We start from the raw sequence: 16039 nt of genomic DNA on the forward strand, positions 1-16039 counted from the left end.
GAGGGGAGTGGGCAGATTGGAAGACCTCCTTGTGGGATTGCTCCTGGCGCTGGCCAAGGTGGCCATCAACAGATCCAGGCAGTGGGCAGTTGAGCAGGTTATTCAGCCAGATGGTCTGCTTCTCTTCTGTGGCTACATCCGCATCCAGGTATCCCTGGAGAGGGAGCACGCAGTGTCCGCCAGCCTTCTGCAACCCAGGGTCACTGGAGTGCATTATCAACCACGGGAATGTTATTTTAATTTGAATCGTTAAGTTGTCTTTAAAGTTTGGGGTTTTTTATCATCATATATTGCTGGTTTCCTTTCAGGGGCATTTAGTCCCTCCTTTTAACTTATCATTAGGTTCAAAAGAGGTCTATCAACACCTCTGGGAATGTTATTTTAATTTGAATTGTTAAGTTTTCTTCAAAGTTTTTGTTTTTTTGTTACCATAAATTAGTGGTGCCCCTCCATTAGGGGCACTTACACCCTCCCTTTTGGGCCAACCAAAATGTTATTAGGTTTTTAAAGAAAAGGGATGACTGACTTACACCTGAAAGGATTCAGACATTTTCCAAGAAAGCCAGACCAGACAAAATGTTCAGGCAGAATTGAGCTGATTGTATAGTAACAAAGAAAGGATATATCTAATCATCTCCCCTTGACATTCAATGGCATTACCATCGCTGAATTCCCCTATCAACATCCTAGGGGCTACCATTGACCAGAAACTGAACTGGAGTAGCCATATAAACACAGTGGCTACAAGAGCAGGTCAGAGGCTAGGAATCCTGCAGCGCGTAACTCATCTCCTGACTCTCCAAAGCCTGTCCACCATCTACAAGGCACAAGTCAGGAGTCTGATGGAATACTCTCCACTTGCCTGGATGAGTGCAGCACCAAAAACACTAAAGAAGCTTGACACCATCCAGGAAAAAGCAGCCCACTTGATTGGCACCCCATCTACAAACATTCACTCCCTCCACCACCGACGCACAGTGGCAGCAGTGTGTACCATCTACAAGATGCACTGCAGCAATGCACCAAGGCTCCTTAGACAGCACCTTCCAAACCCGCGACCTCTACCAACTAGAAGGACAAGGGCAGAAAATGCATGGGAACACCACCACCTGCAAGTTCCCCTCCAAGTCACACACCATCCTGACTTGGAACTATATTGACGTTCCTTCACTGTCACTGGGTCAAAATCCTGGAACTCCCTTCCTAACAGCACTGTGGGTGTACCTACCCCACATGGACTGCAGCAGTTCAAGAAGGCAGCTCACTACCACCTTCTCAAGGGTAATTAAGGATGGGCAATAAATGCTGGCCTAGCGAGCAACGCCCACATCCCATGAATGAATAATAAAAAATATATATATGATTGCATTGGAAGCAGTTCAGAGAAGGTTCATTCAACTGATTCCTGGGATGACAGGGTTATCTTATGAGGGAGGATTGACATGTTGGGTCAGTATTCATTGGAGTTTAGAAGAATGAGATGTGATCTTATTGAAACATATACGATCCTGAGGGGACCTGGCAGGGTGGATGTTGAAAGAATGTTTCCCCTTGTGGGAGAGACTAAAACTAGAGGGCACAGTTTAAAAAGAAGAGGTCTCAAAGGGTATCAGGGGTAGGCAGGAAAGTGGAGTTGTGTCCACATAAAGATCAGCCATGATCTTATAGAATGGCGAGGGGCCGATTAGCCTGCTCCTGCTCCTAGTTTGTATGTATGTAACATTACATTCATACATACACAAACCAAATATCGCATATGCCACTTACATAAAACTGAGACAGTATTTTAGGAAATATGCAGGTTTTGACACAAGAATGTAAATACTGGCAAGCCCTGTGCCACCCTTTCACCTGCTTTGGACAGGATGCTAGATGTGGAACAACGCAGGCTAATTTTAGTAGTAATAGCATCTAACTAGCAGTAGCCACAGCACAAGTGCATGGCTGGTCACTCACACAGACAAACAGATGTTGTCAATTTTTGCTTAAAATAAATAAATATAAAGGTTTTGAATAGCTTGATCTAATCATTTGGACTTCAGATTAAATAAAGAACTGATAAACTCAACACATTAATTTTGCTTTGTTTATGCTGCTATGTTTATTTTTCCCATCTTCTTTCAGGCCACCCAGCTGTTCCATGCCATTCCCAAACACAGGAAGCTGGCAACTGACCTACTCCCAGATCCTGCCAATAGAATTCTTGAGCCAGCCTCCAGGGAAGTGCATGACAACAGTTTGAGTAGTTTGTTCACTGAATTTCCAGGCATATCTTCTACCTACTGTCTCTCTCAATGCCACACAAACAGCAGGGACTAACTTTGCAGCGAAATGACAGGAGTAAAACCTCAACCCATCAATTTATGTCACAGCTCATTGAGGTGCCAACGCATTACAACCATGCACTGCCAAACATACCGAACATTTAAGCAAACCAGGCTGCCATCTTTGAACAAAATAGCATGGGAAAATCATTAATTCATTGTGGTTTAAGGATTCTGCCAAGCCAAAGACTGAAGAAACATAGAAAGATTGACAGCACAAAAGGAAGTCATTCGGCCAAAGACGATCTATCCCACCTTCCAGCCCTTGCTCCATAGCCTCAAGTGCACATCGAGGAGTTTTTAAAATTCAATGAGGATTTCTGCCTCTACCACCCTTCCTGGCAGTGAACACAAGGCCCCCACCATCCTCTGGATGAAAAAATTACTCCTTAACTCCCCTCTAGCCCTTCTACCAATTAAGTTTTTTATGCTTTCATGGTATGTGGGCATTGCTGGCAAGGCCAGCATTTTTGACCATCCCTAATTGCCCTTGAGAAGGGGGTGATGAGCCATCTTTTTGAACTACTGCAGTCCATCATTTGGACTTTGGGTGCTTCAATCTCGAGAGTGCATCTCCTGTGCTATGCGGGAGCTCCAGGATGCTTTCCATATACTGGAGAACCATTTGTGCAGGAAGTGTTGTCAATTGTGGCAGCTTGAGCTCCGGGTTTTGGAACTTGAGCGGCAGCTGGCAACACTACGGTGCATTCATGAGAATGAGAGCTACGTGGATTGCACGTTTATAGATGTGGTCACCCCACAGCTTAAGAGTATGCAGGGAGAGAGGGAATGGGTGACCAGCAGGCAGTCAAAAAGAATCAGGCAGGTAGTGCAGGAGACCCCTGAGTGCATCTCACTCTCCAACAGGTATTCAATTCTGAATACTGAGGGAAGTGATGCTTCACCTGGGGAGTGCAGCCAAAGCCAAGTCCATGGCACCACAGGTGGCTCAGCTGCACAGGGGGGTACAGGGAAGACTGGAAGAGCCATAGTGATAGGTGATTCAATAGTCAAGGGAACAGACAGGTGTTTCTGTGGCCGCAGACGTGAATCCAGGATGGTGTGTTGCCTCCCTGGTGCCAGGGTCAAGGATGTCACTGAGTGGCTGCAGAGCATTCTGAGGGAGAGGGTGAACAGTCAGCAGTCGTGGTCTACATTGGAACCACTGAAATAGATGGAAAGAGGAATGTTGTCCTGCAGTCAGAATTTAGAGAGCTAGGTAAGAAATTAGCAAGCAGGACCTCAAAAGTAGTCATCTCCGGATTACTCCCAGAGCCACGCGCAAGTGAGTACAGAAATGGAAGGATAAGACAGATGAATACGTGGCTGTAAAGATGGTGCAGGAGGGAGGGCTTTCGATTCCTGGGACATTGGGACCAGCTCTGGGGAGATGGGACCTGTACAGGCCGGACAGGTCGCACCTGAACAGAGCCGGGACTGAGTTCCTTGCGGGACATTTTGCTGGTGCTGAGGGGAAGGGTTTAAACTAATTTGGCAGGGGGATGGGGATCTGAGGGTAGATTCAGTTGGGACAAAATCAGAAATGAAAATGGAAGGCAGAAAATTAATAGATACGTCTGGAAGACAGAGGAAACAAAGGTTAGAAAATAAAATTAAACGTTTGGCAGTGCTCAAAGGTATCTACTTCAATGTAAGGATTATAGCAAATGAGCTGAGGGCACAGATAGACATGTGGCAGAATGATATCATAGCAATTACAGAAACATGGCTTAAGGAGGGACAGGAATGGCAGCTCAACGTTCCTGGTTACAGGGTTTTCAGATGCAATAGGGAGGGGGATAAGAAAGAGGGGGAGTGGCAATTTTGATCAAGGAAACTATTACAGCTGTGAGGAGGGATGATATGTTGGAAGGTTCATGAGGTCATATGGATTGAGCTAAGGAACAAAAAAGGGGCAATCACACTGCTGGGAGTGTACTATAGACCCCCAAACAGTCAGAGGGAGATGGAAGAGCAGATATGTAGGGAAATCTCTGAGAAGTGCAAGAACAATAGGGCAGTAATTGTAGGGAATTTTAACTACCCCAAAACTAACTGGGATAGTTTTAGTGTCTACCCTCTGATTGAAGAGCCAGGGGAATTTAAACAGTTTAAGAGGGTAGATTGGGGGAGAAAACACTAAGAATGGGAGCAGATGGCCATGGATAGAGTTGAACAGCAAGGGAGCTTCCTCGAGAGCTTATAGCCCAGGAGCCATCTTGATAAGCTGGCGTCGATGGTGGGAACTGATGAAATGGTTTATTACCTGCATCCCCTTTCCCCCACTTCCTCCCCCTTCCCCCCCTTCCCCTTCCCAGCTCCACTCTCCCAGCTCACCCCCTCCCTCGCACCCCCCTCCCCACCCCCTCCCCCCTCGCAACCCCTTCCCAGCTCCCCCCTCGCACCATCTTCCCTCTGCACCCCCTTCCCCTGCATCCCCCCCTACCCCCTTACAGCCCCCTTCCCAGCTCCCCCTCACACCCCCTTCCCTCCACCCCTCCCCCTCGCACCCCCTCCTCCCACCGGCATCCTCCTACCCCTGTGTAGGGGCCCTAACAACCCCACTGCCTTGTGGGCGTCTCAGGAGAGACCAAGGCTATGCGCCATGGAGAGGTCACTCCATAGTCGCCTCACAGCGACTGAAACAACACGGAAGGCAGCAGTTATGGGTTATAGGTCCAGCTCAATTGGCGTAGAGATTGGGCGCCACGGGTTGCCTTTGTCGGTGGGAGAGGTCATCGCACCTCACTGGACAGCTACCGCCCGCCTCAAACCGGGCAGCCCCCGGTCAATAAGGTTCTGTCCCGCCACAGTCCACCTGCTTCAATGGGTGCCTGGAGCTCAGGGTCATTGCCTGAAAAGTGGACTGCAACACCGCACCAAACAACACAAAAAAAGGAAAGAAGGTACCAGCCCTTCGCTTTGCAAGCTGGAACGTCAGAACTATGTGTCCTGGCCTGTCGGAAGACCTTACACAAATCAATGATTCTTGGAAGACTGCCATCATTAACAATGAGCTCAGTAGACTCAATGTAGACATTGCTGCACTTCAGGAGACACGCCTCCCCGCGAGTGGATCTCTAACAGAGCAAGACTACACCTTCTTCTGGCATCAAAACAAGCAGAATTTCTCATCCACAGCTGTTACAAAAATTTCAAAATTCACTTGTAAAAGTCCTTCAAAACACTCCCACAGGGGATGCTGAGACCAAGTGGGCCTACATCAGAGACGCCATCTATGAGTCAGCTTTGACCACCTACAGCAAACTTGCGAAGAGGAATGCAGACTGGTTTCAATCTCATATTGAAGAGCTGGAACCTGTCATAGCCGCTAAGCGCATTGCACTGTTGAACTACAAGAAAGCCCCCAGCGAGTTAACATCCATAGCACTTAAAGCAGCCAGAAGCACTGCACAAAGAACAGCCAGGCGCTGTGCAAATGACTACTGGCAACACCTATGCAGTCATATTCAACTGGCCTCAGCAAATGGACCGCTGGGTTGAGCACTACCTAGAACTGTACTCCAGGGAGAATGTTGTCACTGAGACTGCCCTCAATGCAGCCCAGCCTCTACCAGTCATGGATGAGCTGGACGTACAGCCAACAAAATCGGAACTCAGTGATGCCATTGCTTCTCTAGCCAGCGGAAAAGCCCCTGGGAAGGACAGCATTACCCCTGAAATAATCAAGAGTGCCAAGCCTGCTATATTCTCAGCACTACATGAACTGCTTTGCCTGTGCTGGGACGAGGGAGCAGTACCACAGGACATGCACGATGCCAATATCATCACCCTCTATAAAAACAAAGGTGACCGCGGTGACTGCAACAACTACCGTGGAATCTCCCTGCTCAGCATAGTGGGGAAAGTCTTTGCTCGAGTCGCTTTAAACTCCAGAAGCTGGCCGAGCGCGTCTACCCTGAGGCACAATGTGGCTTTCGTGCAGAGAGATCGACCATTGACATGCTGTTCTCCCTTCGTCAGATACAGGAGAAATGCCATGAACAACAGATGCCCCTCTACATTGCTTTCATTGATCTCACCAAAGCCTTTGTCCTCGTCAGCAGACGTGGTCTCTTCATACTAATAGAAAATATCGGATGTCCACCAAAGCTACTAAGTATCATCACCTCATTCCATGACAATATGAAAGGCACAATTCAGCATAGCGGCACCTCATCAGACCCCTTTCCTATCCTGAGTGACGTGAAACAGGGCTGTGTTCTCGCACCCACACTGTTTGGGATTTTCTTCTCCCTGCTGCTCTCACATGTGTTCAAGTCTTCAGAAGAAGGAATTTTCCTCCACACAAGGTCAGGGGGCAGGTTGTTCAACCTTGCCCATCTAAGAGCGAAGACCAAAGTACGGAAAGTCCTCATCAGGGAACTCCTCTTTGCTGATGATGCTGCTTTAACATCTCACACTGAAGAGTGTCTGCAGAGTCTCATCGACAGGTTTGCGGCTGCCTGCAATGAATTTGGCCTCACCATCAGCCTCAAGAAAACGAACATCATGGGACAGGACGTCAGAAATGCTCCATCCATCAATATCGGCGACCACGCTCTGGAAATGGTTCAAGAGCGGCACAGTGGCGCAGTGGTTAGCACCACAGCCTCACAGCTCCAGCGACCCGGGTTCAATTCTGGATACTGCCTGTGTGGAGTTTGCAAGTTCTCCCTGTGTCTGCGTGGGTTTTCGCCGGGTGCTCCGGTTTCCTCCCACAGCCAAAAGACTTGCAGGTTGATAGGTAAATTGGCCATTATAAATTGCCCCTAGTATAGGTAGGTGGTAGGGGAATATAGGGACAGGTGAGGATGTGGTAGGAATATGGGATTAGTGTAGGATTAGTATAAATGGGTGTTAATGGTCGGCACAGACTCGGTGGGCCAAAGGGCCTGTTTCAGTGCTGTATCTCTAAAATAGAAAAAATAAAAATACCTAGGCTCAACTATCAACCTGTCTCTAGATGCAGAAATCAACAAGCGCATGGGAAAGGCTTCCACTGTTATGTCCAGACTGGCCAAGAGATTGTGGGAAAATGGCGCACTGACACGGAACACAAAAGTCCAAATGTATCAAGCCTGTGTCCTCAGTACCTTGCTCTATGGCAGCGAGGCCTGGACAACGTATGTCAGCCAAGAGCGACGTCTCAATTCATTCCATCTTCGCTGCCTCCGGAGAATACTTGGCATCAGGTGACAGGACCGTATCTCCAACACAGAAGTCCTCGAGGCGGCCAACATCCCCAGCTTATACACACTACTGAGTCAGCGGCCCTTGAGATGGCTTGGCCATGTGAGCCGCATGGAAGATGGCAGGATCCCCAAAGACACATTGTACAGCGCGCTCGCCACTGGTATCAGACCCACCAGCCGTCCATGTCTCCGCTTTAAAGACGTCTGCAAATGCGACATGAAGTCCTGTGACATTGATCACAAGTCGTGGGAGTCAGTTGCCAGCGATCGCCAGAACTGGCGGGCAGCCATAAAGGTGGGGCTAAAGTGTGGCGAGTCGAAGAGACTTAGCAGTTGGCAGGAAAAAAGACAGAAGTGCAAGGAGAGAGCCAACTGTGTAACAGCCCCGACAAACAAATTTTTCTGCAGCACCTGTGGAAGAGTCTGTCACTCTAGAATTGGCCTTTGTAGACACTCCAGGCGCTGCTCCACAAACCACTGACCACCTACAGGCGCTTACCCATTGTCTCTCGAGTCAAGGAGGCCAAAGAAAAAGAAGAAGTTTTAGTGTGAAAGGAATTGAGGGAGCAGAATTCTTGAGGTGCATTCAGGAGGCCGGTATGTAGCAAGTTCAACAAGAGAGGGCACAGTTTTAGACTTCGTTATAGGAAATTAAGCTGGGCAGGTGGAAGGAGTGGCTGTGGGAGAGCATTTTGGTGGTAGTGATCATAATTCAGTCAGATTTAACATAGTTATAGAAAAGGACAGAGATAGAACAGAAATTTGAGTTCTCAGTTGGGGTAAGGCCAATTTTACTAAACTGAGGAGTGATTTAGTGAAAGTGGACTGGAAACAGCTACTTGAAGATAAATTAGTGTCAGAGCAGTGGGAGGCATTCAAAGGGGAGATTCAAGGGGTTCAGAGTAAACATGTTCCCACAAAGAGAAAGGGTGAGACGGCCAAATCTAGAGCCCCATGGATGTCAAGGAGCTTACAGGGTAAGATAAGGCAAAAAAGGAAAGCTTAAGTCCGACACCAAGAACTCAATACTACAGAAAGCCGAGAGGAGTGTAGAAAGTGGAGGGGTGAAATCAAAAAGGAAATTAGGAAAGCAAAGAGAGGGCATGAAAGAATATTGGCAAGCAAAATCAAGATGATCCCAAAGATGTTTTATCAATACATTAAGAGTAAGAGAATAATCAAGGAGAGAGTAGGGCCCAAAAAAGACCAAAAAGGTCTGGGGCAGAAGATGTTGGTATGGTTCTCAATGAATACTTTGTGTCTGTCTTCAGAAAAGGGGGGGTCGATGCAGATATTCTAGTTAAGGAGGAGGAGTGTGAAGTATTGGATGTGATAAACATAGGGAGAGAGGAAGTATTAATGGGATTAGCATCCTTGAAAGTTGATAAATCACCAGGGCTGGATGAAATGTACCCTAGGCTGTTAAAAGAAACAAGAGAGGAAATAGCAGAAGGTCTGACCATCATTTTTCAGTCCCCACTGGATACAGGTGTGGTTCGGGGAGATTGGAGAACTGCTAAAGTTGTACCTCTGTTTAAAATGGGAGCGAAGAATAGACCGAATAATTACAGGCCAGTCAGTCTAACCTCAGTAGTGGACAAATTATTGGAATCTATTCTGAGAGATAGGATAAGCTGTCACTTAGAAAGGCACAGGTTAATCAAGGATAGTCAGCATGGATTTGTTAAGGGAAGATCTTGTTTGACCAACTTGATCGAATTTTTTGAAGAAGTAACAGGGAAGATAGATGAGGGTAGTGCAGTTGATATGGTCTACATGGATTTTAGCAAGGCTTTTGACAAGGTCCAACATGGCAGACTGCTTAAAAAAATAAAATCCCATGGGATCCAGGGAAACACAACAAGGTGGATACAAAATTGGCTCAGTGGCAGGAAACAAAGGGTAATTGTTGACGGATGTTTTAGCGACTGGAGGGCAGTTTCCAGTGGCATTCCGCAGGGCTCAGTACTGGGTCCCCTGCTTTTTGTGGTAGATATTAATGATTTGGACGTAAATGTAGGGGGCATGATCAAGACGACGCAAAGATTGGCCGTGTGGTAGATAGTGAGGAGGATAGCTGTAGGCTGCAGGAAGATATTGATGGTCTGGTCAGATGGGCAGAAAAGTGGCAAATGGAATTTAACCCGGAGGAGTGTGAGGTGATGCATTTGGGGAGGTCAAACAAGGCAAAGGAATGCATGATTAATGGGAAAATACTGAGAAGTATAGAGGAAGTGAGGGACCTTGGAGTGAATGTCCCTCAAGGTAGCAGGATAGGTCGATAAGGTGGTTAAGAAGGCATATGGAATCCTTTCCTTTATTATCCGAGGTATAGAATATAAGAGCAGGGTGGTTATGCTGGAACTGTATAACTCATTGGCTAGGCCACAACTTGAGTACTGTGTGCAGTTCTGGTCACCTCATTATAGAAAGGATGTAATTGCACTAGAGAGGGTACAGAGGAGATTTACGAGGATGTTGCTGGGACTGGAAAAATGCATCCATGAGGAAAGGTGGGATAGGGAGATCTGACTGAAATGTGCAAAGTGTGCAAAATTTTGAGGGGCCTGGATAGAGAGGAGGTGAAGGGTCTATTCACCTTAGCAGAGAAGTATGTGACGAGGGAGCATAGATTTAGAGTGATTGATAGAAAAATTAGAGGGGAGATGAGGAAAAACTTTTTCACCCAGAAGGTGGTGGCGGTCTGGAACTCACTGCCTGAGGGGATAGTTGAGTCAGAAACCCTCAACTCATTCAAAGGAGTCTGAATATGCACCCCAAGTGCCGTAATCTGCAGGGTTATGGACCAAATGCTGGAAGGTGGGATTAGAATGGGTGGATAGTTTTGAGCCAGCACAGACACAATGGGCCAAGTGGCCTCTTTCTGTGCCTTAAACTTTCTATGATTCTATCTGGTGTGGGTACACCCACAGCGCTGTTAGGGAGGAAGTTCCAGGATTTTGACCCAGCGACGGTGAAGGAATGGCGATACAGTTCCAAGTCAGGATGTTGTGTGACTTGGAGGGGAACTTGCAGGTGGTGGTGTTCGCATGTGTCTGCTGCCTTTGTCCTTCTAGGTGGTAGAGGTCATGGGTTTGGAGGGTGCTGTTGAAGGAGCCTTGGTGAGCTGCTGCAGTGCATCTTGTATACACCGCTGCCACTATGCATTGGTGGTGGAGGGAGAGAATGTTTAAGGTGGTGGATGGAGTGCAATCAAGCGGGCTGCTTTGTCCTGGATGATGTCGAGCTTCTTGAGTGTTGTTGGAGCCGCATTCATCCAGCCAAGTAGAGAGTATTCCATCACACCCCTGGCTTGTGCCTTGTAGATGGTGGACAGGCTTTGGGGAGTCAGGTGGTGAGTTACTCGCTGCAAAATTCCCAGCCTCTGATCTGCTGTTGTAGTCACAGTAGTTATGCGGCTACTCCAGTTCAGTTCTGGTCAATGGTAACCCCCAGGATGTTGATAGTGGGGGATTCAGCAATGTCAATGGCATTGCATGTCAAGGGGAGATGGTTAGATTCTCTCTTATTGGAGATCGTCATTGCCTGGCACATGTGTGGCACGAATGTTACTTGCCACTTATCAGCCCAAGCCTGAATGTTGTCTAGGTCTTGCTGCATCTGGGCACAGGCTGCTTCAGTATCTGAGGAGTTGCAAATGGTACTGAACATTGTGCAATCATCAGCGAACATCCCCACTTTTGACCATATGATGGAGGGAATGTCATTGATGAAGCAGCTGAAGATGGTTGGGCCTTGACACTACCCTGAGGAACTCCTGCAGTGATGTCCTGGGGATGAGATGATTGACCTCCAACACCCACAACCATCCTTCCTTTGTGCTAGGTATAACTCTAACCAGTGGAGAGCTTCCCTCCTAATTCCCATTGACTTTCATTTTATTAGGGCTCCTTGATGCCACTCTTGATCAAATAATCCAAGGCAATCACTCTCATCTCACCTCAAGTTCAGCTCTTTTGTCCATATCTGGACCAAGGCTGTAATGAGGTCAGGAGCCAAGTGGCCGTGGCGGAACCCAAACTGAGCACCAGTGAGCAGGTTATTGCCGTTTAGGTAGCTCTTGATAGCACTGCCGATGACACCTTCCATCACTTTGCTGATGACCGAGAGTAGACTGATAGGACAATAATTGGCTGCATTGGATTTGTCCTGCTTTCTGTGTACAGGACATACTTGGGCAATTTTCCACATTGCTGGGTAGATGCCAGTGTTGTAGCTGTACTGGAACAGCATGGCTTGCGGTGCAGCTAGTTTTGCAGCACAAGTCTTCAATAATACAGTCGGGATGTTCTCAGGACCCATAGCCATTGCAGTATCCAGTGCCTTCAGCTGTTTCTTGATCTCACATGGAGTGAATTGGATTGGCTGAAGACTGGCATCTGCGATGTTGAGGACGTCAGGAGTAGGCTAAGATGGATCATCCCCTCAGCACTTCTGGCTGAAGATGGTTGTGAATGCTTCAGCCTTTTCTTTTGCACTGATGTGCTGGGCTCCCCCATCATTGAGGATGGGGATATTTGTGGAGCCTCCTCTTCCTGTCAGTTGTTTAATTGTCCACCACCATTCATGAATGGGTGTGGCAGGACTGCAGAGCTTAGATCTGATCCGTTGGTTGTGGGATCGCTTAGCTCTGTCTATCACATGCTGCTTCCGCTGTTTGGCATGCAAGTAGTCCTGTGTTGTAACTTCACTGGGTTGACACCTCATTTTTAGATATGCCTGGTGCAGCACCTGGCATTCTCCCCTGATTCTTCATTGAACCAGGGTTGATCCCTGGCTTGATTGTAATGGTAGAGTGGGAGATATGCCGGGCCATGAGGTTACAGATTGTGTTTGAATAAATTGTGTTCTGCTGCTGATGATGGATGCCCAGTTTTGCATTGCTAGACCTCGTAGAAATCTATTGCATTTAATATGGTGGTAGTGCCACATAACATGATGGAGGGTATTCTCAGTGTGAAGATGGGACTACATTTTTTACAAGGATTGTGCGGTGCTCACTCCTACCAATACTGTCATGGACAGATGGATCTGCAACAGGTAGTTTGATGAGGACAAGGTCTAGTAGGTTTTTCCCTCTTGTTGGTACCCTCATCACCTGCCGCAGGCTCAGTCTAGCAGATATGTCCCTTGGGTCTCGTCCCGCTCGGTCAGTAGTTGGATCCTGTCGCCGAACAGCCGCTGGGAAGATTGGGCCTGGCAATCCCGGCGTCGGGCTCCATAGCGGGCTATTGCCAGTGCAACCTTACGCCCTCCCCCAGTCCACCCCATCCCTGCCAAGGAGCCCAACGTCAGGAGCTGAACAAAATTCAGCCCAGCATGTGAGATAAAAGTTGACCAGGACATCAGGAGAACATTCTTGTTATTCTTTGTTATTAGTTCCATGGGATCTTTTGCATTCACCTGAGAAGGCAGATGAGGCCTTGGTGTGACATCGAATTGAAAAGACAGTGTAACACTCCTTCAGTACTGCACTGAAGTGTCAGCCTCGATTATGTGCTCAAGTCTCTGCTGCAGGGTTTGAACCCATGACCTTTTGAATCGGGGAGAGAGTGCTACCATTGAGCCAAGGCTGACATAAACCCCAGCACAAACTGGCTGGGCCTGTTTCCGTTTTATAATTTCTATGTAATTCTATGTTGTTTTTTTTTCCACTGGAGCTGAGAAGGTTAAGGGTGATCTGATGGAGATCTTGACGATTACGAAGGTTACAATGATGGATTCTTTCCACTAGTCAGTAAAAAGGTAACAAGAAGACATAATTTGAGGATAATCACAAAAAAGAGAGTAATTTAGAAAAACATTCTTTACGCATAGGCTAGTTAGAATATAGAATTCTCTGCCATGAACTGTTGCTGAAATAGAATTAATAAATTACCTTAAAATGAATAAAATAGCTTGAAAAAGATGAATATTAAAAAGTAGGGGAATAGGATTAAATTAAATGGTGCATCTGAAGAAATGTAGCACAGACCTGATGAAGTAACTAGGCTGGTTCTGTGCTGCAACGATCTAAGATTCTTTGATTTGACAATTTATCCCGCACTGACTCCACCATAATTTGAGAAATGTGGCATCTAATTTATTTGAAGATTTGAACTTAATAAATAAGTGAGACACCAGACCTTATTTATATTAAACCCCTCAATAAACAAGGTAATGAGATGGAAGGTTTGGAGGGGACAGTGGTATCACTAATCACACAATCAGTGTTGCCTCATCGTCCAGCAGGTCCTTCACATTGTGCTGAGCAAAAGAGGGAGAAAACAAACTTTAAGATGCAAACAACCCCGCTCTTTTTCAATAGTAACAAACCAACCTTTCTGTTTGAAATGATACAGGACACATTTTAGAACAGTCTTCAGTTGCTTAGCAATAAAGTTCTATTTTAATTAGCAATCAGGCCCATAAGCACTTCTTGAACACAAAATAAAAAATTAATATCTTATGAACATACTGATTACTTGTAGAATTTCTAACAGCTTCCTTTACTGTTTTATACCTAACTCTTCCTTTAAATCGCTTCTTATTGACATATTCTGCTCCCTTTAGTACAATAACAGGTCAGTCCGATGTACTACAGCCACAGCACAACCAGTTCAATTGCTAAAGAACTTAATGATGAATTGTTACAATTCATACATTTGTCAAAATGAAACAAAGTTAGCAGGTGAACTTAGAACTATGCCAGCTACCCTGTGTAAAAAGAACCCCGATGATCTTTTCTTTAACTTTACTATGTTTTTCACTAGAGGGCACTGCCACTGCACAGGCATAATTTCTGTCCCTGGCTAGAAAGTGCTGTGTGGCCATTATAAAATAATTGTGCCACATTTTCTCATAAACTGCATGCAAAGTTTCTTTAAAAATGTTTTTTTGTGATTTTGTGTGGTGCTTTGTTTCTTATTCCATCTACTTGACCGAGGTAAACAGGTCACAGCACTTGTGGTTACAGACCGTTTTTTTCCAGTCACAGATGTTTATTACACATTATGAGCTACGGACAAAACATTGCAGTAAACCAGACCAGCCTGCAGTGAGACTGTTACCCAGAATTCAAGTAGTGCTGGATAGTTCCCACTAATTTGTGGTCGACTTGGAAACAGCAACTTATTAATCTTCTGTTGGAGGGCCAGCTGCAGCCCTGGCAGATACCATATTTTACCACCAACCTGGGTCTGGACACTCATTGTCCATTTAAGAAGAGGGAAAAAAATCCTACAAATCAGCTGCTTTCTACGTGCAGAAATTGAGCTTTGCTATGATAATTCTGGTGCGTCATCTTACTGTGGTTAAGATTTACCAACACAGAGAGGCTGCCTTGTTTCCAGCATTAATCATATTCCCCCAGCATATTGCCATGGTTGCCTGGACACAGGATTTGAGCAAGGCCCCTCATTTGATTCCCACACATCAGACCCTGAAAAGCACTTTTTTCTTCAGCTTTTGATTGTCCCTCCGCTGAAGCCCTTCCCCCTGCTGTGTCAGTATGGGTGGGCAGAACACTGGCAGAATAGGCCAGGGGTGAGGGGCAGCCTAGGCTGCTGGTCACACATCAAGGCCTGAAAACAAAGCCCCCAGGAATCATCCTTACAAACACAAATTCCCTTCAGAGAAAACAAATTTGGTTTTCCTTCATAGTATGGGTGTCACTTTAGTACTTTCTGAAACTTTATTAAACCTGTTGCTCTGTACTGTATTGGTATTCATACAACATCCAACAAAAAAAAACCTTCTTTAAATCTAACAGGTAGTTGTAGCAGATCGTGGCTGTATAGGTAAAGAAAATACCTAGTAAAATAGGCTTAAAGTAGTAGAAACCTGTTTTACATTTGATCGATGATTCCTTAGTATATTAACAAAAAAAAAATTCTTTGTGTGAACTCAAAATGAAACGTTGACAAACTTAGAGGTCATGCCTTCTTTGTAACTTGGTGACCCTACAATCAAGGAATAGGTCTAATCTTTAAAGATTCAGCAATGACCAACAGTTATGCACTGTGACTTTGAAGAGGCATCAGTAAAGCGGAATGTAGTGTGGATATCATTCAAATTAGACCAGTTATTGCTCCAAATAGCTACATAGATGATGCCCACATAAAGACAAAAAGAGAGAAAAAAAACTCTGTGCTTTCAGAAGTTTTCTCTAGCTGTTATCTGTGTGCTGTGTTTGTCCTCGTGTAGCTCCACCTCGAGATGCCTGAGCGTTGATGTAAGACTTTGAAATAAGCTTGCACAGGAGTGCCCAGATTAGCAGCTTTGCCAGGCTTTAGCCACTGTGACCCTTTACACTTCAGCAGTCTGAGCCAGACACTTTGAAAAGCGCTATTTTTTTTGCAAGAATTCCGCAGTTTTATTTTTATCAGCGGGTTTTATTTCTCTGGGCATAATAACCATCCTTCTGGCTAATCGGCAAAGTGGAATTCTTGTGGGTGGTATAAAATGGGAAGAAGCATCTGAGGATTTGGAAAGAGGAATGGTCAGTTTAAAAAAAAATAC

The sequence above is a fragment of the Heterodontus francisci genome, chromosome 11, assembly GCF_036365525.1.
Source record: "Heterodontus francisci isolate sHetFra1 chromosome 11, sHetFra1.hap1, whole genome shotgun sequence".
In the NCBI taxonomy this organism is placed as follows: Eukaryota; Metazoa; Chordata; class Chondrichthyes; order Heterodontiformes; family Heterodontidae; genus Heterodontus; species Heterodontus francisci.